At 45.4% G+C, this 22,436-nt stretch overlaps 1 protein-coding gene and 1 long non-coding RNA gene across 6 annotated transcripts in view; one reads left to right on the top strand and one right to left on the bottom strand.

Annotated features, from left to right (window-relative positions):
- Positions 1–22,436, top strand: part of LOC135366900 (polycomb group protein Psc-like) — a 203,835-nt gene that overhangs the window by 87,898 nt on the left and 93,501 nt on the right. The window lies entirely within an intron of this gene.
- The window catches only part of LOC135366906 (uncharacterized), a 106,061-nt gene continuing 94,143 nt past the window's right edge, over positions 10,519–22,436 (bottom strand). The window contains exon 5 of the long non-coding RNA XR_010414315.1: positions 10,519–11,847. This is a non-coding gene — a long non-coding RNA (uncharacterized LOC135366906). The remainder of the gene's footprint in view (positions 11,848–22,436) is intronic.

A 22,436-nucleotide genomic window follows, 5' to 3' on the forward strand; every position in this document is an offset into this window, starting at 1 on the left:
ACTGTATAGCGCTGCACTTGCAGCGTGTGGTTTGTGCATGACTGCAATGCACGCCCATTAGATAGTTAATGAACGCTTCAATCAATGACGGTTAACCATCTATAACAGGTATTTTTTTGCAAACAGACAGATAGCTCTTTTTTTGCTGACGGCAGAGTTCAGAATGCAGGGGCGTACGTGTCGCTGGTCTGATTTTCATGCATAAATTGTCAGAGTACGATGGGGGGGGGGGGGGGAGCGGTGAGGGGGCTGCGAATTCAGCAGTTTGTGCCATACATAAACATGTCGCATGCAATGCATTCATGCGTGATCTATATGCGTCGCTGTTCAAAGTCCTATATTTAGTATCCCATCACACGTTAAACGACTGTGCTGATATGTGATCACTGTCGTTTAACGTGGAATGGGATAGAAAAAAAAAGGGGGTATTTAAGTCACGACAAAGTGAGACTGGCTACCCCGAACCACTTAGCCGCAGTTAGTTGAATTAAATAAATAAAAAAAAGGGAGAAAACGCGGTAGTTGGGAGGACGGGAGACAATCATCCCGAACTATGGTGGAAGCACTTGTCACAAACGAGGGACCAGAAAGTGTCGCAAACGTTTCGTTTAACGTACCGTTAGGAAGTTAATTGTGTCGTGAAAACAGTTTGGGAGAAGCAGTTCCAACCAGCGCTGCGTCTGTAACGTTATCCAGGAAAAGGTGGTTCTTTTCAATGTGATGTCCCGGGCTACATATCCCGAAATGCCAGACGAAAACAAAGACAAGGACCGTTGCTCGCCGATTGAACTTATCGGACTCAGTTTTGTAATCTATGAACGTGATACGAATTTTAGGACTGTATATACGTATTCCCGTTTGTAAAGATTTTCATTTACGCAAGTACGAGTTACTCGTTGCCAAACCATTTCTGTGAGCCTTTTTTGAGAAGCAGCATATACAACTGCGGTCATCCTATACGCTTTATGCTTTTCGCTTTTTACGGGTTCACTCGAACCATTTTAACCGTGGAAACAATAAAAAATCCAGCGATCAAATTCAGGTAGATTAAATGAAGAAAGTGCCTCGCGCGCCGCTTATTGGCCACTTAAAAGATGTTCCGTTTTGTGTCACAGTTGACAATAAATGATTTGATTTGATTTGTCTCGTCAGGTCGGGAGCCGCCCATATTTTGAACACATACTGTTCAACTGCATGGGCCGTACGATCCGAAAGATTCACAAACATTCACGGGCAACTGTTTTGGAGAGGGGAAATGCTGTGTAGGACTTTTTCAGCCCACTAGAGGGCATTGGATACGCCAAGGCAAGACCCCAACATGAGCAAATTTGGTTTCAGTTTTCATTTTCCGTCATATATGCTATTTCGGAGACAATTATAACGTCGAAAATACAGGAGATGTTGCGTCATACAAGCGATACAGCGATGCCGCAACAACACGCGTCCGTAAGTTCAGCCGCAGGGAACGGAGTCTTCTTATACGGGCGTACTTTCGTTATAACGTTTCCATTTTCGTTGCTGCAATATTTATTTTCGTTTTCGTTACCCGTTTCTGATACCAGGCTTTGAATATCGTAACCGTTACGTTTCGTGTGATGGAACGGCAGAGATGTTATGGAGGGCAGCCCGTTCAGCTCTGTCAGCGCTCCGTATTGCCCTCCTTCTCTCTTTTTTTTTTAAGCGTTGAGAGAGGTCAGCCAATATGCGGCTTGCTGACCGGAGTGCTTCGGTGTCATGCGGACGTCTTGCAGGAATTAAAAAGAAATTCGGTAGGAACGTGTCTTGATAGTGTCGTGCTCAAACTCTGAGTACAGCAACTCAAGATGGGCGTGTCCAGACCTCCTTCAAATGTCGCATTCATATAGGCGGGCGCTCTGAGTAGTAAACAATACTGCATGCCGTTGCCACGGTGAAATGAAAAAGAAAAAAGAAAGTATATGCCTACGTCCTCGTGCTATGTGTCGTGGAGTCTGTTGTGTTAAGTCGCATGTGTTGGCGTCACGAGTTACGAGTACTGGGGCGAGTATATACGAATGCACCCTCCACCGAGATCAAATATTGCGCTTTCTATGCTCTCGTGTAGTTTTCGGGGCAGATATCACAAGGAACTGAGTCACCAAAATTGAAGTGAAAAGTCGCGTCATTGCACAACAGGAAAAGAGCCATTACCCTAGTCCAACACAGGACGATAATTGTCGTTTCTGTTTCTATTTTGATTAATGGTACCACGCATTTACCAATCCGTGGTACAGGGGTAGGCCTACCGCCCCCCCCCTGCCCCCACCTTCCGACGCCCCTGCCGGTTGAAATGTGTAATGGCTCGAACGTTCCTCGACCTAGCCCTTGTATACGGTATTGGTCGTCGTGCGACATCATAACAGTAACCCACGAAGAAGCGATCACAGCAATTAAAATTATGCGGAAAGAATCAAGCAAACTTCGACAAAGGAACGAAACTTGACAACCGACCTTTTAGTGTTGAGAAGGTACTGGGGAGCTGGTCAAGGCAGCACCAGCAACCTGCGGTGTGTGCACTTATGGCCTACCTCAAGGACATACGTGCCGATATAATATTTTAATTCATTCAGTGCTTCCACACGTCAAGCTTCCTGGAACAGTTGGACGCACCAGTGCGACCTATGTTCCCATTTTTTTCCCCTTTCTATTTATGTTCTATTCTAACGGAACGAAAGTCCAATATTGTACGGGGGCGTGCTCAAAAGTTCTCAACCCTATAAGGTTTATTCGCATGACGTCATCCGTATAGGAGACCGCCACTGCCGCTATAGCAGGCAGATGTGCATGTGCCATCGGCCGCCATATTTTAGGTCCCATCCAAGCCGTCACCCATATATCGCGCTCACCGTATATTTGGTCTTTCAAAATTATTGTGCTGTGTGATTTATAGCGTGTCCAAGCAATTTCCAAAAAGCATATGGCAGCGAACGAATGCGGGAACATAACTATACGAGTGGCCTACAGTATGGCGGCGCGAGGAGACAGTGACAAAACACAAAATGCGAGACGAAGAAGAAGAGAAGCAGCAACAACAACAATCATTCACCGCTAGGGGCGACACTCTATACACCATCATTGCTGGCGGTTGAAATTGAATAATGACACGCAGTGAGGTCCGCAGTCCTATAGAGTGTCTAAAAAGTTTGCTTTTAGGCCAGAACGGTCGGTGGGCCGGATTTGGCCACGGACCAAGCAGTTGTGACATAGTGAAAGGGCGAGAAATTGTAAGTTTGCTTGACTCGAAGCGTTGATATTTGCTCGAGCTATCAACAGAATCACGTATGCCGCTTACAAGCGTGAAATTTTTAAACGTTGAACCTCGGGCTGTCATGAAGTTCCTGTTTATTGCAGGAGAAAGCTCGAATGGAAATCGATGAGTGCGTTGTCACGTCGGCGACGTTAACGACGTTGAAGGGTGAATAAAAAAAATTATGACGGTTATCCGGTTGTGCAACGCGAATTTTAGCGACAGCATCGTCGGTATTGTGCCGTCGTTTTAAACGTCCAATTCTATAGTCGAAGCAGTGCATGGATAGTCAACGGCAGCGCTGTGAGATCAATTGAACCACAAGCGATCCACCGAGCAACTGTATACCCAAATGAGTTCTCCCTGAATAGACCTCTACCCTATAGAAACGTCATCATGACGTTGGTAGACAGACTGAAACCGAAACTAATCGGAAGTGGAGGACTGCGTTCCATGGGCACATGTTTGCTGCCTCCGATTGAAACAAAAGTAGGACCGAAGGTCGCGTTCCTTTCAGGGGACCATCGTAATCCCCTCAAGACCGTGGCTTTCGGGCGCGACCTTGTTCGCCCGCTAGCTTCGACCGTATAGTTCAACTTTACCAAATTGGTGGCGCTGTCGAACACTATGACGTCATTTGTTCACAAACAGGGAGAGGTCTATTGCCTATAGTGAAACCCTTCGTGGCTCCTTTGGCTCTCGCTTGCCTTTGACGCCTCTTTGCTTCCGCTTCGGCGGCACGTACTGCGTCTTCGCGTCTATGTTGTTTTGCCTCAGCTTCACGTTGGGATCCTGGCATGGCCTCTCTTGTTTGCGGCCTCGGCTGCACGACGAGATGGGTCTTCGCGGTCGAGCTGTGTGCTTCCGTTCGCATTCTTGTGCCCGCCGCAAAGCTTGTGCGTCAGCAGGGTCATGTATCTCCATTGCGTCTGAAGCAGAATCACTAAGGGTGTTTTCTACTCAAGCGCCATGCCAATATGGTGCAGCACATGCAATTCGACGCCATCTTGTCCACGGCCGTGACCATACGGCTCCCTGTGCATTGGGGCGCTCGGCACGCCAGCCTTAGCGAATTCTGCTTCCTTGCGAGTTCTTGACCTTTTTCACGAAGAAAGCAAGCTCTGCTCATAAAGACGCGTGCTCCTTTCGAAGCCACATAGTGTTTATGTTCATCATCGTAATGGCTTCAGAAGCGGATGTATCTCCTCACAGCTTCTATGCGTCTTGGAAGATCCTGATGACGCAGGTATATATAGTCCTGACGAAGGCGCTTCAAGCGTGCCCAAGTGAAGACTGTGAACTCACCGTCTTCGTTGGTGGATTTCCTATAGATTATTTGATGCCGCGTTGCTCCTGTAACAGCCTGGTCGTCCTGAAGGCACTGTAAGTGCTAGACATTTGCGGGAAGCGTTGAACCTTAGAAAACTAAAAAAGAAGCTCGGCTAACATAACAATTCAAGTATGCATGACCGCCATAAATGCGAAATAAAATCATATCGCATAAAAACGCGAAATTAAATCACGATGTAAGTGTGATGAAAGAGGCGGTGAGCACTTGTCCGGCTTCAGCAGTTCTGTGTTGAGCAATTGTCATGCATCAGCAGTTTTTTGGTGAGCAATAGACCTCTCCCTGCCCACAAACATGTGACGTCAGATCGTACAACAGCGCCGCCAACTTGGTAGAGTAGAACTACAATAGTAAAAATCAATGTCACAAGAAAGCCGTGTTTAAATATAGCTTTTCATAAGATTTTGTATGTAATTCTTACATATTAATTGTGTGGCCTTGTTCTGTTCCACTCTACCGGTAGCAACAACTACCTTTTTGGTAGTCCCTTTCTATATAAACATGGCTACCGGGGTCTTCCATCTTCTGGAACCTGAGGGGCACGAGTTTCGCTCGGAGGGCACGTGGTACAAAGCAAGCGCGGGAACAGCACAACAAAGCACGGGATTACGACATCGACTTTTAAGACGATGCAACCCTTGGGTGCAGGAGATGACGGCGGAACATCAGGGAGGTCTCCAACGATGTTATAGCCCCCGAAATTGCTGATTGCCTCCATGACCTCATTTTGGCTGATATCCACAAATGTCGGCTAACAAAAGTGCGGGCACCTCATAAGCGCATATCCATAGAACGCATATAGGGTTTGTAACTGATGGGGAGAGTTGCGTATGCGGAAGCTGTCAGTCAAGTGGGTGCCGAAACGTTTGAATAGCGATGAGAAACAACGCCGAGCGATTGGCTCCAAGTTGATTTTGCAGCCATTTTGAGCCTTCTATATATAGTCACATCTTTGTTGAACAACTTCTTACAGTTGATGAAACATGGTTGCATCACTTATGATCCTGAGACAAAACAGCAGTCCATGCGGAATGGCGGCATTCGGGTTCTCCGAGGCTGAAGAAATGCAAGACTCAAACGATCAGAGGGGTCATGACGCGGTTTTCTCGGAAGCAAGATGTTCTGATGACTGACTGATTCCGTGTACATCCAACGTGCCATTACATCCATACCGTGCTATTACATCCAACGAGCTGTTACATCCATCGTGCCATTACGTCCATCGATGGATGTAACGACACGATGGATGTAACAGCTCGTTGGATGTAATGGCCCCGTACCTGACTGATTATCTCCAGGAGGGTGAAGCTGGCTCTGCAGGTTATAAAGGAGGCTTTGAAAGAAAAACGGCGCAGGAAGTTACGGACAGGCGCGTTCTCCTTTTTGCGCGACAACGCACCGCAAAGCATGAGGCAAGACAGTGCACGGTTCTGAAGGACTTCGATTTGAATGCTTTGAACATCCGCCGTACTCGCCAGATCTTGCCTGATCGGACTTTTCTTTTTTTTCCCCCAAACCTGAACAACAGTTTGAAAGGAAAGAGATTCTTCGAGGACTCCGACGGTGATATAGGAGCATGCAGCCGAAACATATTTCAGAAAGCAGATGTCGGGTTTCTATTTTCAAGGGTTAAAGAAGCTTCAGGAACTTCGAGGTGAATATGTCGAATTGTAACAAAGGTTTATAATTCTATAGGCCGAGTTTTTTTCTTGTCAGGCCTAGACTTTCTCAGCGCCCCCTCGTAGTATAGATCGGAAGAAGCGCGCAACGGGAACAGTCCGACAAAAAATAAGTTGTGATGTCAGCTACTTTAGAGACAGCGCGCGATTGGCTTATCGCGTTTACGGAGCCGTTATACAATGAACGTCTCTCGGTTTACTGAAATGTATGTATAAATGTGTAATATGTAAATGTATATCTACTATGTATATAGCGATATCGGTTTCAAGGAACCCACGCTCTGCTTCAGCACCTCAAGCAGCAAAACATATTGGCCCGATATTGGTTGGATACTGGCAATACTGGCCCAATATTGGCCCAGGACTGGACCGGTATTGCCGATATTCAACCAATATTGGGCCAAGATTTAGTTTTGCTTGCGAACCTTGGCCTATCAACTGAAAAATAGTGAAGAAAACGAGGGCTTGGAGGGCTGTGAAGTGGAGCGTCAGCACACACACACACGACACACGGCACAGCACAGCACTTCCAGTGGGTTTGCGTTCCTATGTATATGAAGAATCGAACGAGTACCCGTATATAGCGTGGGCTGATGCACGTCCTGTTGTCCAGTATATAAGGGAAATACTTTGCTGTGGATATCCGTGCGTGTCTCGTATGTTTTGGCGATTGTGTCATCGACAGAGTTGAGTTTGTTGCATGGAGACAAATCCTGTGGCTGATCGCGACAGCTGTCGCGGGAACACGTACATTGCTACGCGACTTTCGTTATACATCGTGCTGTTCCAATGCTCCGTGTGTCATATATTGTTGTGCCGTGCTTGTATGACAACGTTCCGGTGTTTTGGCAGGCGACGTTATATCTGGCCAACTATAGTGTTCAGTGCATGCTCTTATGGTACCCAAGCAGCACACCATCTCCGCCCTATTTTGGCAATACTGATTCAATATTGGGTCAGTATTGCCAATATGCAGAAAATATGGGGTGAAAATCGTGTGCTGCTCGTGTAACTTTGAGTACAGAGCTTTGGAGTACATCTGCAGTATTCGAGTGGAGTACGGTAGCTCAAGCCGTTGTAGTTGACGTTACAAGTGTGTGAATGTTGTCTTGTTTTTGCTATAGTCAAACAAAACGGCTATTTTTGACGGAGGTTATGAAGGTAGTATTCGAGCTCATTACACTGAGGTGCTTTATTTCTTTGGTAACGCTTTGTGCATCTCGCTACGGTATTGAGTTGAACCGGGATGTTTGACTGAGTCTTTCATTGATGCATCTTTTTGAATGATAGGTTAATGCAACTTTAGATGCTTTCGCATGATGCTCATTAAAGCGAAATTTAGCTGAAAAAAAATAAAAGAGCAAAATATTTCAGAATCTCAACACTGAAACTGCTATCCCTCTACGCAATCTTTCTCAGTCGTTGCAAATTAATCAATTACATCACCGTTCCAATTACTCAGCTATGCTGTCATTCTGCTTTCACCTTTACGTTGTCCTATTTGCAACACCGTAAATAGCGCGAAAGAGGACCAGCCGTCACCCAACGCCTTCATAGAAGGAAAAGATTTCTCGGCGGCGCCTTTTCTTTCTTTCTTTTCTTTTTCTTTTTTTTTACTTCTTTGCGTTTGGCGCACAATCAACGTGCCTCCTTCCTCGGCGAGCCAGCAAAGCGAGACAACTGGGATCCAAAAATATACGCCGACGGAGCGAGCCGCCGCTGCCACGACAACGAGGTCGCTTATCGACACGGGTACCCGCAGCGTGCGTTCTGTTGCCACGGCACTCGCTGGAAGAAGGCTGCGCCCCCTCTCCTCTTTTTCTAATGGTTGCACCCTCCTCGCTCTCATATATTCAATCCCTCCTTTCCCGTTTTTCTAGCATCGAATCGCGTTGTCGCTCGCGGGCGTCCTTCGCTCGCCTTTCTTTTTCCCGTTTTTCTTTCTTTCTTTCTTTTTCTCGTCTTCCGTTCGTTTTGTGCAAACGAGTTTTCGTTTCTGGCCTTCTCTTTCTTTCTTTTTTTCCCCTTGCTTCTTCTTTTTTTTTTTCCTCCCTCCGTGGTAACGATCCGGAAGGGGAGCCTGTTCGACCTCGCTCGCTGACGGCTCCTTTTTTTTTCTTCTCTCATTTCTTCTGTGTCGTGCGTGCATTTTTTTCTTTCTATTCCCTGCTCTTCAGGCTGTGCGAGACGGGTCCTTTGAAGCGCGAAGCAGCCTTCTTTTTCTCTCTCTCTCTCTCTCTTCAGCTTTTTTCATTTTTTTCTTTTCCCCTCATCTTAATGGTGAAGATACGCCATGCAGAGAAGATTTGTTCGATTTTCATTCTACTATTTTGCTTCTCAAGTTTTCGACTGACGATGTGCCGCTTTTTTTTTTCTGTTCTTTTTCTGATTTTATTCTCCTTCATTTTTTTCGTCGCCATATTTTTGGGTGGTCACAGCAGTCCGCGCGTTTTTCCCTCTCCACTCGTCTTTCCTGTCCCCCCCTCCTCTCTCTCTGTCTCCTCGGCGCGTCGGGCAGCACGTTCTGCGGCAGCTTCGTGCTGTCTCTTTCGTTCCGTGCGGTGGTTTTTCGAGCGCGTTGCGTGAGGCATGCAGAGAGAAAGGTCGACACTTGTTTTTCCGAGCGGCGGCGCTGGCGCGACGAAGGCTCGGATATCGCGGCGGAATGCTGGAGGCATCGATTTTGTGCCGCGCCGTGTGCAGGATTTGGACTTTGAACACGAGGGAAAGAACCGGCGCAGCTCGTGTAACATACCGCGGTGGAAAGGAAGAGGTTTGCTTGGCTGTCTGGTGGTTGCCGGTTTCCGCTCGGAGTGAGTGACGTATTGGGAGTTGGAGCTTGGAGGAAAAAGATGGACGGCCAGGTCGTTCGCCATGTACGACGTTATCCTGGTGGCTATATTCTGTTAAGCTAAACCGTGACACTGGAGGGGTCAAAGTGACGAATGGGCGTGTCTGTCTGTATGATACAAGGAAATCGCTGAAGGAAGGCAGAAAAAAAAAGAGAAGAAAACATTTGTCCAACTTGAAAGCTGCGGGAAGCTATGGCCCATAGAAGCTGTATGTCGCTAGCATGCCATGTACCATGATTTCTCATTTTGCGAGTGCAAAGTTTTGTGATGTGGGTTGGTGAAGATGAGAGAGCTTGCATAGCAGCTAAAGCAGAAAAAAAAGAGAGAGAGAATAAATCGCAAGAAGAAAGGGAAGTATGAAATTACATGAAGGACAGAGACGAGACGACCAGACGAGCAACTGCTGTTACTATTACGGTTTCCAGCGCTGTCTATTTGGTGCGGGAAGGAGCCACACGCCCAGAACTGTACTTCTTGCAAAGGTTACGGGGTTTCTGCGAGAAAGTCCCTACCCTATCAAAACACATTTACGTTCGTATTACTCGCAACAAACACAATAGGGTCAATAACATTTGACGTCTAGCCAGCCCCTGCCTTTCTTTTCGCTTTGCAAACTTTCGGACATTCTCTTCTTTGAAACACTAATGAGACGATGTCTCACACGGTCGAGGTTCCCAAGACACAAACTCGATTCACTACAAACTTCAATTTCAATTTTTATTTTCCTTTAGGATGGGAGAGAGTAAAAAGCCAGAAGGCTTGACGAAGACTCTGTTCCCAAAAATACATCGTACAGCAGCATTACAGAGAATTATACAGAAGAAACACATAAACAACAGAAATTCACTTAGTCCCTGGATACAAAGAAATAGCACAATTTCTCTTTAGAAAACAAGAAAGGGTCTACTGAAGCACGTTTGAAGTGATTAAACAATGACGCCGACATGTACTGTAGTTCTACATATCGGTACATCAAATTGCACTGCTCTAAGTTGATATGGGAACAGGACCGTTCCCGAATAGTGTACCATACGGCGTACTGGAAAAGAGCCAGTCATCGATTAAATTTACGACATTTTCTCTTATTTTTATTTTTTTCCTTCGAATACAACACCAAGTGGACGGATGTTCGGTCCTTTACAGTATTCCTATGCCTGTTTAATAAGTAGTTAAATGATCGTCGCGGAATTTTATAGCCACACTTCTCCGGGTCTGCGTTTGAAAATCGACCATAATATGCAGGGCCTTTTCATATGCGTGGGAACGGCTTCCGACGCGGAGAGGAAAACCCTCATAATTACACGCTTATCTCCAGGGCAATACTTGCTACTGCAATGAGGACGCCAAATACAGCTTTGTGCGCATCTCTAGGGCCATCAGGATTCACGCGGGAATGAGGCTGTTGGCACGGGGCCATCCCCCCCCCCCCCCTCCGGTTAGCGAGGACAAACCGCCCTCGGAGTTGGACGGTCCCGCAAAAGACTCCCCAGGTCTTGAATACTATATACACTGAAGAACAGATCAAATGCTCTTCTAACTCATGTCCTGTTTGCAAGCCAGTAAGTGTGCAAGTGGTTAATAAGATTTCATCTTTTAAATAATCAATCAATCATCAAGATTTCATCCAGAGCAAGACGGAAGAGCGCGTGTAATTTATGCACAGCTTATTTACTTTCGCATACAAGTGATTTGGGTTAGCGCCGTATAGCGGACTAAATGGTTGAAGGTGCCAACATCTAAATATGTTTCTTCCTGTACACCTAACCCAACCCAACCTAACCTACCTAACCTATAGAGCGTGTGCTCGAACAGCGCGAGAATATAGGAGGGACGAGCGGTCGTACGTGCACTATATAAATTGGGGAACAGTTGCAGCTTCGACAGAAGTTACTTTCCAATTTAGTCCACCGACACCGATGTTTAGTCCCCCGGCGGCACTGCAAATAATCCCTAATCTTCGCATAAGCTTATGCATTTAGTTCCAAACTGGACTGGTTTGGCAGTGCACCTGTATATAGTCCCTAAAGAGGACCAAAATACGTCTTTCTTTTTTCATATATATGGTTGACTCGCGAATCTTTGCTTACCGTGCACTGTTGAGAAAGAAATAGCAGCGAAGCTGTAGGGGTCAAGTGCTAAGGCGGTATGCTGTCGTGCAGACGCAACACAAGCAGAACTGGACCGGTTCGGATAAAAACACATCCAGCCGCGTTGTACAAACATAGCCTAAAATGCTTAGGCAAAGCGGGGTTGTTTAAACATGTGTCATCATAAACTTGCTGTATTGTCTTAGGAATTAAAAAGCTCGTCTATGACCCTAGCGCTAATCTGAGACGGCGAAGGTTTCGAAGGTATTGTAATTCTAAAGTGCGATTACACGATCTCCGAACTCATTACCCCGAACTCATTAAAAGTAAAATAGATGGTCAGGGGATATTTAAATCAGCGACGTATATAGGCCTGGTTTCACCAAAGAGATCGCGCGCGAGAGATTCCCTATCGAGCTCCGTATATATACGCTATAAAGTACGATTAAATTAAATGAATTTCATACAAAATAAGTAACTGCATGGTCGCTTTGCTTGCTTTGCTTGGCTTTGTTGCCGCGGAGAAACATCCCATGTCATCATCACCTTTTAATCATTTCTTGTTGTTGTTGTTGTTGCTTGCTTGTTTGCTTTCAACGAGATTTGCCCCTATAGCCTACAGAAAAGAAAAAAAGAAGCGTGGTGACGTCATTGGTCACATGACAGGGTAATGTTTGACCCGTGGTTTGCGCGTATGATATTGATGGCTCAGTGTCGTGTATCAAGAGGTACCTGCAGATAGCACATTAAATGAACGCACAGCTCATCATCTCTGCAATAATAAAAAAAATAAAACCGTCTTCCGATATCGTATATGCGCTGCCGCTACAGCCGCACAAGGGAAATGTTTTCACAAAAGCGGGGGATCCACAAACGCAATGAGAAATCAAATATGGAGGTGAAAATCGACTTCACTATATAACGCTTGTATATAACACGCCTATATCACAAGCAGATGCGTGCGAACGTATGCCCATGATTGTGTTGCGTTGTGATACAAATAAGCAACTAAATTTCACGATATGCCAAGGTATGTTAGCAGTATCGTAGGCGATGTTGTTTTAACACTGTCCGCAAACTGTACATTATACATTGTGATAACACGTGAGCCGTTCTCCCATGGTCTCAGCCAGCACGTGTGCATATGTATATAAACCGTGAACGAAAGATGCGCGCAACGAGGCATGGTGTTTATAAATTACCCGATTATGCAGTATCAGCTCAATGTCGCATATCCTCTATCGGTAACACGTGGAACAAATACAGTCGTACACAACATACATGGTTGGCATATAATTTGAAGCACTACTTAGGTTCTGGACCGCTGTATGGATGCAGCCGCTTGAGCAGCACTGCAAAACTTAACGCCCGGGAGACTAAGAAAGGCAGTCAACTTTGACGGGCGGTTATATAATGGTCATTGTTCGCGACACGGAGCCTGATGTTAGGGACGTTAGGGATGTTAGTTAGCATGATGTTTAGGGACATCTCAATCTCGGTAAAGACGGTAATCCACGTATAGGTGAAATGGAGACTACCTAAATTACTACTTTACTAAATGACTAGCTTTAATCATGATTATGGTAGCATGAGTTACAATGTGCAAAGCAACGAAAACAGTCATTCGTGTGGGTCATCGTTGTCGGACACAGGTGCTTGAATATGCATTCTACCCTTTCCGACATTCGTACATTTTCGTATCGGTTACTGTTCTTTCGTTCGATACACGCGCATATAGTCTCTCGGTCCAGTTCTAACAGTCACCATTTTCATTTATTAATTAGAGGAAGCCTGGTCATTGGCGACGCTCTTAGTGCGTTCGTCGTCCCGGAATAAAGGTTCTTACTGATTTAAAAAAAATTGCAACGGACACCACGTCATGTGTAAGAACCCAATGCGTCTTATGCGCATCTTATTCTGTATACGTCGCGTGCAACTAAATCTTTAATACATCGCCTTCGAATGGACGTGGGGACTCCACAACACTGGAAAGGTGAATTTGTCCAATAGATTTCCCCAAGGGCTACGTCATTGTCACGTGATCTTACCACTGGCGGGCAAAACAAACAAACGCGGTCATATATACGCCAGAACACGCGAATAGTTCCAAGGGTGGCCGGCACCCACCACTGCGACGCTTCAGTCGCTGCAATGTTTATATAAAACGGAGTGCTATATATTACCGTACATGCGAAACACAGAGTGGTGGTGGTGGTGGTGGTTGGTAAAATAACAAGGGGAGGTTGAATTCGCGCAAGCGAATTCTGCTACCCCCAAAAAAAGAAAGACGGTACACCCCAAAGCAGAAAAGAAAAAAGAAAGGAAACGGTACGAAACACAGAGTAGAAGCAGAAGCGCAGAACAGATCTCGCTTTGCTGCTCTCCATATACAGTTCACATCGATGCGATCTTCGTGCAGCCCTAAATCGACTTTATACCCATTAGGCTCGAGAAAGCTGCCAGCGGAGACTGGCCGGTGGCACTGAGGCGACGAGCAATCTTTGCCCCGGCGTCGAGACTTCTTGTGAGGACAATTTCTCCTATTTGCGAGTCCTTGCAGAAAAAAGCACCGTGGGGACGATAACCCACGCCACAGAATGCCATTGGGTTAGCAAGAAAATGATGAGTTATGTATTCGAAGAACAGAAAGAATATAAGTTATGCCTAAGTAATTTTTCACTCTCGCAGCATTTCCTCTCGGCTCTGCCCTTCTCAGTGCGAAGACCTATCAATCATCTCCAGAGGTATACAAGACACACTAGTGTTTGTACACGACACATCTTTGTTTACGAACCCCTCCTCTCGCTTTTTTCTCTTTCTTTAGTTTTCTTATTGATCACACAGACGATGTATCAGCAGCACTTGTACCGTTTTCTTGCAGCATTCCTGTTGCCCAGGTGTTTGGGGCGCTGTCATGAGGATGACGGAATGGTGACAGGTGTGGAGGATATGTAAAGGTGCTCGTATATAGGATCAGTCCTATACCGAGTGTAAATATATCACCACAGCGACTGATGGACGCGTAACACTGTTAGCAGTACAGTGGACGTGGACCAGGGGCATGAAACTCAAATCCAGTTTGCGGGCCGTATGGACCTTATACCACATCATGGAAGGCCGCGAAGGACAAAGAAGAAATGGCCGTAATTAACATGAAGTACTAGACCCGTGCGAAGACTGGTTTGAAAACCGAAGCGAATACGAAGTGAATAGCCAATTTGGATAATCGAACACGAAGCGAATAACTGCACGGAGAACCGAAGCGAACACGAAGCGAATAACTGCAAAATGGAACGGTTTGCTCGCATAGGCGAAGTGGAAATAAATTGCAAACGCACGGGTAAGCAGAAAAGAGATATATTTTAATTTGCATCGGTATACAAGCGCCAAGCCGGTGGTGCATTCGAGGAATAATGAAACAGCTAGGGTTCTGCTCAACCTCGTTTTGTCTTAAAGAAAGGGATTAGGACGAGTCTGCTAGTGCACTTATGTGGCGGTTTCGGTGCACACGACATCGGGCCGATGTCGGCAGCAGGTTGTGCGCATGTCGGCCCAACATATCCCCGACATTGCCAATTGTGACCGATATACGACAGAAGTTGGCAATGTCGGCTCGATGTTGGCGGAAAAACGCGATATCTAGCCGACACTGCCGACTTGTGACCGATATCACGTTGAAGTTGGCAATGTCAGCTTCATGTTACCGAAACAAGCGACATGTAGTCGGCAATGCCAACCTCCAACTGACATCCAGCAGAAGTTGGCAGTGTCGGCTTGATGTTGACCGACACCAGCGAGATGGTGCTGAAAATGTCAACTTGCGACTGACATCTCCAGAGGTTGACAATGTCAACTTGATGACCAGACAATGCCACCGACAAATGCCACCGACAAATGCAAACCGACAATGCCAACTTGCGACCAACATCCCACTGAAGTCGGCAATGTCGGCTCAATGTTGACCGAAGCCAACGACATGACGCTGACAATGGCTTTCCATCGACCTACTTGGTGTCCCGCACCAAAAGCAGTAGGAAATACATTCATTACGTTGATGTCGAGTTAATATTCGAAGCTGTTCCTCACTTGAGCCTTGCTTGTATGTGTGAGCGAGTTAAACTAAGACACGTCACCTCCACCATTTTGATTCCGAGACGAGCAGGGCTACCGAATTTGCGGAAGCCCCGAAGATATAAAATATAAAGTATATGTTTTCGCTTCCAAAGGAATATATACCAGTCCCTTTCTAAAGCTTCTTGCACTTCGTGGTCGTAGGCTTTTCGTAACGCCGCACTCATTGCCCGGCATGGGGTATACGATAAACAAAGGAAACCGTCAGAAAATGAAACACGTACAAACAATGGTAGGAATAAAATGCTGTTTCCTCGCAAATAACCAGTCTAACGTTGTTCTTGTAATTACGATTGCCAACACACGAATAAAAATACCAAGTTATGTTGGCGCAACATCGGTCACAGATCGGTAGCGCGTCGAAATAACATCGGCAGCATTTCGACAGCATGTCGAAGTGCAGATATCGGGCCCATATCCTGACCCGACATCAGCCCAACTCTGGGCGGTGTTGCAAAGTGTATGGTGGGCCGATGTCGGGGGTGTCGGCAGGAGCACATCGGGCCGATGTCGGCCCAAGATCGGGGTGCTGTTTGGGAATTGTTCATTGCGTGGCTTTTTGCGCGGCAACTATAATTCGAATATACGTATTCGGTATGGAAGAAGCATTTGATTCGAATCGAATACCGAAATATGTATTCGGTCCGGAATTCGAATCGAACATATAACAATTGGTTCGTAGACAGCTGCTATATTGGTACGCTTGAGACAAAAGTTTACGGAACACCGGGGTGTCGCAAATTTCTGCATTGGAGCGACACCCTATAGCAGCAAACGGGAGCGGATACATCTACTGAGCGATGGATAGAATAGCCGGTCACTCGTCTCTTATTGGATCTCTTCCTGATAGTTAGCAGAGGGCCGCTCCGATGAAGAAATACGCCGGTGCCGTGTTCCGTGAACTTTTGTCCCAAGCTGTACAACCACAAAACGAAGGTCGTTAGTGTATATGAGGCAGGTTACTGAGCGCTAAACAACGCGCATTTGTGGCGCAACGTGCATGGTAATAAAATGTTAGCAGATGGCTTTTTGTATTGGCAACGGACGGCACTTCGAAAATAGAGAAAATCACAATGCTAGCTCCGTCTACATTCCGGGAAGTTATCTTTGTCGCTACTTTGTTATCACTTTTATCGTTCGCTGCCTTCGTGCCATTCGTTGTCGTAAAGCCGTGTTGGTGCTGCCAGGAGGTTTTGCCTGGGGTTTCCCCCGACGGTGGCACATGCCGGTATACGGTTTCCTTGGAAGTCGGCCTAGGACGCGTTGCGTTGGTCGTGACGAGCGGCCCGCCCTCAGTGAGGCCAACTACGTACGGCAAGCAGAATATATGACACACCACCAGCAGCTTTTTTTACCTAATGCGAAACTATATTATTTCGCGAATATTTTGAGATTTGGGGTCTCAGCTTGTGCACAAACCTCGTAATTTAGTACCTGACCTAATGTTTTTCTCCCGACAGCCACTCTGTCCGTTACTTGTGAGCGTATGAAATCATAAAACAGCGCAATTTGACGGACTCTCACGATAACGAACGAACGAACAAAAACCTCCGAGGATACGCCGCGAAATATCTATTACGGAGTGGCTGATTCCAAAACTGCATGGATGCCATATTAGTTAGGATACGGCATATCCTGAAGCCTGAAGCGCTTATCCAACGAGCTGTCCACCGTGCGCTGACATCCAACGCGTCGGTACACCCATACCGTGCCGTCATAGCCAACGAGCTGTTGCATCCAGTGCGCCTACGTCCACCGATGGATGTAACGGCGCGTTGGACAACGTCTCGTTGGACGTAGCGACCCAACACTGACGGAGCAGCATGTTGATTAATTTATTATTAGGTGAGTCCAAGTTCGGTGTTTGCATGTGTATGTCCAGGATAGTCTATAAGTTCGCTGTTGGCATTTCCCCGCGCTCGACTGTGCATTTTATGGTCAGATAACATTTAGTTTATTTTGCAGCGGAGATTTCGATCACTTGATTTCGATGTACAGCGGTCAGCGAAGTGCATGGGTGCCGAAATGTTTCAATACCGATGAGAAACAACGCCGAATCGACGCCTCCATGTTGATTTTCATTTTGAGCCTTCTATTAGTGCCACTTTTCTTGCCTCCAAGTTGATTTTGCAGCATTTTGAGCCTTCTATATAGTTACATCTTTGTTGAACGACTTCTTACAGTTGATGAAACATGGTTGCATCACTATGGCCCTGAGGCATAACAATAGTCCACGGAATGGCGGCACTCGGGTTCTCCGAAGCCGAAGAAATTCAGGACTCAACGGGCGATCAGCGGGAAAGGTCATGGCCACCGTTTCCTTGGACAAGGAAGGTGTTCTGATGACTGTCAATCGCCAAAGGGATAAAATAGTTAATGCAACATAATAATGCACAGCTTGCTCTGCCGGTTAAAGTAGGTTAAAGGAGGCTTTGAAAGAAGAACGGCGCGCGAAGCTACGGAAAGGCGTTCTCTTTTCCCAGGACAATGCATGGGCTCACAAAGCATGCAGGCGAGACAATGCAGGTTCTGAAGAGCTTAATTTGCATTTTGAATGCATTGAACATCCGCCGTACTCACCAGGGTAACATCTCATTACGGTCGAAAGTATCATTACGACCGATAATCCTTTAATCCCCAACTGTCTCATTACGCCCAAAATCTCCTTACGGCCGCAGATGTTTCGTTAAGGCCGAAGACAGTCTCATTACGGCCGAAAAAAAAAAAAAAGAAGCATCTGCCGTGTTAGCAATCACTGTGTTGCATGCTTCCCAAAGTAGTATACGACACTGCTTCGTGAGTTTTTTTGCAAAAAATGTTTTTAATTCTCATTGGATATTTGTATCTGGTATGTGTATTTGCTCCCCGCCTTCGAGCAACATGCTACGCATTGATTCTATGAGCAAATTGAGATACAATCCTCGCCGGATCTTGCCTCATCGGACTATTTTTTCTCTACTTTTTTTGTTGTTGTTGTTGTTTTGTTTCCAAACCTGAAAAAAAGTTGGAAAGGAAAGAGATTCGCGGAGGACTCAGAGGGTGATATAGGAGCATAGCCGAAGTATAAGTACGGTACGTGTATTTCGGAGAGCAGACGTCTGATATTTTTTTTTTCAATGGGTTCAAGAAGCTTCGGGAACGATGTGCCAAGATGCGCTGAACTTCGAGGTGAATAGTATGTCGAATCGTAACAAAAGCTTATGACTCTATGTCGTGTTCTTCTGTTTGTTCTTCTGTCGTGAGTTTGTTGTCATGCTTAGCACTTTTCAGCATCCCCTCGTAATACATAAACACACATTCGTTTTCCTTTCTTTACCTTTGGCTGTTCTTATAATTTCACATTGCCAGCTGATGACATTCGGGGAGGCTTCTTCTTCTCTAAGCTTGTATAAACTTAATGTGATGATTAAGATGATCCCATATAAATCCTCACATTAGATAGTGCTAGTTTACCAACGTTCACGCGAAGACCAGGTTGCTGTTTAGGTTGTTTAGGTTCATATGCCACAAGAAGTGCTCGTGCACGTATGTTCTTCCTAAGAATGACTAGGCCAGGCAAGAGTGAAAGCAATGCCTGAAAACCTGGTTTCATTTCTAACTCTTCATTAAATTCTTCGTGAGGGCAGATTTCTTCTGTACGACAGTCAAGGGTGACAGACAGTCAACGAATATCCGATTGCTGGCCGCGTGTTTGAGCCCCTTGCTATGAACCAAGAAATACGTTCCAAAAGTGCACCGCCCGACGCATTCTCTCTGATTGGATTGGATTGGAAAAGAAAGAAAAATATGGAGAGGTTAGTCCCGACCCAGTCAGAACTGGCTACTCCAAAACGCGTTTGTTGGTAAACAAAAACATTCTCTCTTTAGCGTCTGTTTTCTCTCATTCTCAACATCCAATAAAACGGGATCAAATCTCTTCTCTCTCCCGGCTCGTCTGCAGGCTGTAATTTTGACAGGTCGCTGTGGCGGGTCGATAAAAGGGCTCCCGACAAACAAGAAGCATTACGTAGCAAAAACCCCTACAGCACTTGTCCTCATAACTGTTTAGATTTTTTTTCTCACTCTGTACATAATGTTACGTATATGGGAGAACACATCCCGATATAACTTCCTTCAATAGCTTCCGAGGCGTGTATCTCTATAAAGCAACGTATACGAACAAAGAGTATCCGAAAAATCAGTTTTAAAGCGATGGTTTCCTAGAGAGAAGTCATCCCCATATCATCGTCATCATGTATTTCTCTCTCCCTCTTCGTATAGGGACCACGAGCGTCGTCATTCGTGTAGGTCCCTCCGTAACAGCCGTGGAAATAGAAAGGGGAAGTGTATAAGACTGAAGCGAAGAAGGAAGAAGGAGTTACAATGGCACCGAAACGTGTGCGAGCGCCCGAAGTATATGACGGGTTAGTTCATCCCATACCATCCTACTTTACGATACAATAATGACGCACTAGGTTACCACACACACTAGGTTACCATGTGTGTGTGTAGGTTACCAGCCTAGTTTACCATAACTTATAATATACTAGTTTACCAGAAAATACTGTACAAGTTTACCACAGCATACTATACCAATTTACCATAACATACTATACCACTTTACCATAACATGATAGTTTACCATATAGCATGCCATACTATATCATGCCATACTAGTTTAGCATTCTACCCAAGCAGCACGCCAATATTGGTCCAGTATGGGTAGCCAATATGGGACCAATATTGGGAGTGCAACCGACTTACCATACACGATGATCAGGATTGGAGGACTGTCCTTTAAAGACAACGTCATTTTGAATGCGTTGGGTACAATGCCCAAAGATGAACCCGATTTTTGTCATACTTTATTGCAAAAAGAAAGAGGCTAAACTTCGGCATGATTAATGCTGCGCTTCAACTCCATTGAGTTTAATTTAATTATTCTAGCTTTTTACCTAATCACGTCCAAGGCCGTGAATCTGATAAATGAAGCTTTACTTAGAAACAAAAACAAAAAGATGCACACAGGACTTATTCGCACCTTCAAAGAAACTGTCGTACTAATGTTATAAAACGCTAACATGCACGTGGCCACGCACAGAAACCTATACGCGCGCCGCGTTTCACATATTTTGCACACTTCATCTTCACTTTTTGCGCCTCATTTATATGTGCTGGGACGTTCTCGCTCTTTCTCTTTTTCCTTCTATAGTAAAAGCAATAAGGCTGCGGCGAAGAGTTAGAAAAAGTGGCTTTCCCACTTTTTCTTTATAGTGCATGGCTATAATGCCGGCACCGTCCGTTCGCCTCTCGCTCCATTAGGTTGGATTATCGATTTCTTCTGCCCTGCACTCTCCCTCGGGGAGAAATCGGGCTTTTTATGTTACGCATCGCATACGCTTGCAGTTCTTTTCTCTCAGTCTCGCCTTCTCGATCGTTTCAGTTTCATTGGGCGATGGGACGACAAATTACTGCGGAACGCGGGATACTCTGTTTTCGCAGATCCCAATCCGTAGAGGGTACAATTTACTGTGATCTCTATATACAACGGACATCCGCTAAATGATTTCATTCCTTTCTGCGTTTCTATCTGATATTAGGACTTTTCCTAACTTTTGTGTCTTCTGCCGATTTCGGGTCTCTTCTACCTGATGTGAGAGCTAATTAACAAGAAGAAATATATTGTGATGATGGCATGTGGTATTTCCCCCTATAAGAGCTCCGATAATACCTCATTCCATGTGGGACATTACATGAGTAACATAAATGTGCGAGATTATGCGACCTCCCATGCGCTCCATAAACGACTTGAAAACATATCTAAAAGTCTGTCAATCAATGGAAGACTAAGCATGCATAACTGTGTCAGTCAGGGGTGCACCTCGAAATAAAGTAATCGAAATCCCCGCTGCAAAATACACTACTGGAAATAAACGTTATTTCACTATAAAATGCACAGTCGCACGCGCGAAACTGTCAACAGCGAACTTAGACTAACCTGGACATACTAATGCAAACACCGAACTTGGACTAACCTAATAATAGACTAACCAACGTGGTGTTCCCTCGTGTGTGCCCTGCTAAGCCTAACGACCGCTACAATTTGGCTTTCGTTCGCTGCAACGGCTTGGACAGACATCGCAAACCCGTGAATTTGTGTGGTTAAATAGTGATACCCTGTTTTTAAACACGGCATACCATCTTACGAAACAATCGAGTATATTCTCCTCGATTTCCCTTGTTTCGAGAACGGAAATTTCCATATCGGGCATTTCGCAACCGGGAATATCGAGGATCCACCAGTCAGTCAGTATAGAAAGTTATAAAAGCACGAAGAAAACTATTATTATGTCTACCAGTCACGCAAAAGCCCTCGGGCTTAGGCCTGCCTGCTAATGTTATGTACCTATTGTGAAATGAACGAATAAATAAGAAATACGTAGAAAACAAAGCATGTTGTCCTTGTGATTGAATACCGGGTAAACTTGTTATTAGTGGCATTAATATAATGGTTCACTGTGCTTCGAACTTCAATGAACACTCTGCGTCAACTGTTCACGCGTCTTTATAAAGCATTTATATAGGTAATACGTCGCGCCTCCCAGGTTTAACATTATGTAATTTTGAAAATAAAGTTGCGCAAAAAATTCCTCGCGTGGCGTATTTACAAAACAATAATGTACTATTGACGCGGCATTGACACATCAAGGACGATTTTTCTTCCTTATAATATTTACGGTATTTATGACTATTTATAAAGACGAAGACCCACTCTCTAATCTTCGCCGTGCATCATTTTGTTCCCCTCGTTTAGCACATTCTGAGTCAGATTACACTTCGCATCCCTCGTAGAGTTTCGGGAAAACACTTTCGAACGTATTCTTGACATCTGAGCCGCCGAACAAGTGGTACTGAAATTCTCGGAAACGATATTGTTTGCATTAAGTGGTGTTGACTTTCGCTCACACTTCTGGAGGCTCACCGCAGACAATACATGCACTCGGAGATAGAGCAGTTCAGCGAAATATATTTGCGCCACGCAACTTTTCCTGTAACCTTCAACTGTGCTATAGAGTATATACACCTACACTGCCG

Source organism: Ornithodoros turicata, chromosome 8, assembly GCF_037126465.1.
Source record: "Ornithodoros turicata isolate Travis chromosome 8, ASM3712646v1, whole genome shotgun sequence".
NCBI lineage: Eukaryota > Metazoa > Arthropoda > Arachnida > Ixodida > Argasidae > Ornithodoros > Ornithodoros turicata.